Source organism: Octodon degus, unplaced genomic scaffold (genome assembly GCF_000260255.1).
Source record: "Octodon degus isolate 3935 unplaced genomic scaffold, OctDeg1.0 scaffold00217, whole genome shotgun sequence".
In the NCBI taxonomy this organism is placed as follows: Eukaryota; Metazoa; Chordata; class Mammalia; order Rodentia; family Octodontidae; genus Octodon; species Octodon degus.
The window spans coordinates 3,688,665-3,689,702 of record NW_004524793.1 but is presented as its reverse complement, the minus strand read 5'-3'; positions in this window follow the sequence as shown (position 1 = coordinate 3,689,702).

Below are 1,038 nucleotides of genomic sequence, written 5' to 3'. Positions count from 1 at the left end.
TTGAAATTTTAAAAAAAGAGGAAAAAAAGGAAGCAGAGCTAGCAATCACTGATAGCTGCCTATTGCACTGTATTTGCCTTCTTTGGGGCTAAAGTAGGGAAGACTGAGAAGCCTTTGAGAGACAAGGGCAGAACAGATGACATTGTTAATTTTATACGAAGCCTGCTTTATACTTCTTCAACTCCCCTTTTATTTGTAAACTTTTCAAGGCAAGATCAGTGTTTGATTTATCTATATATCCTTCCAGTGCCTAATGATAATATAGTCTGGCACATACACAGCCTTCAACAAATATTGGATGAATGAATCAATAATTCAAATTTGAGAAAACTAAGAAAAATAGCCTGCTATTGACTTTGATATATTATTTTTAGTGTGGGAAGGAAAATTCAATGCATGGTTTTATCCCCAAGGAGTAAAATACATATTGAATTTGTAAGAATGTTAGGAGATAATTGTTTCACTTTTATCCTTTTTGCTTTTTGAAAAATATTTCTATTGAGGAGGATTTTTCTCTTGAAGTTTGACTTTCCACTTCATGCAGAAAAGCATCTCTCAACTTTATTTGCACTTGTACTATTTACTGCATATTTTATATACTTTGTCTGAAATCAAACAACACGAATATTATCTAAATGATATTATTTCTACATATTGTTTCTATATGTATCCATTACACAAAAAAGCTGTTTCTAATATTTTCTGAAGCAATTGATTTTTTCTTTTACTTTTGATCTTGGATCTTGTAAACTTTGCTATATGCTTTTGCTCTAACTGATTTTTAGCTGCTTTCCTCATATTTTGTAATTGATTTTCTGTATTTCTGTATAAAGATAAATCTGGGAGGGGTAAAAGCACACCTGTAATCTCATCACTCATGGAGGCTGAGGCAGGAGTTCAGCAAATTTGATTCTAGTCTGGGTAATTTAGCAAGCCCCCATCTCAAAATAAAAATTTAGAAAAGGGGATGTAATTCAGTATGAATGCCCTGGGTTCAGTCATATACACAAAGATATTACCTTAAAATGCACATATTTT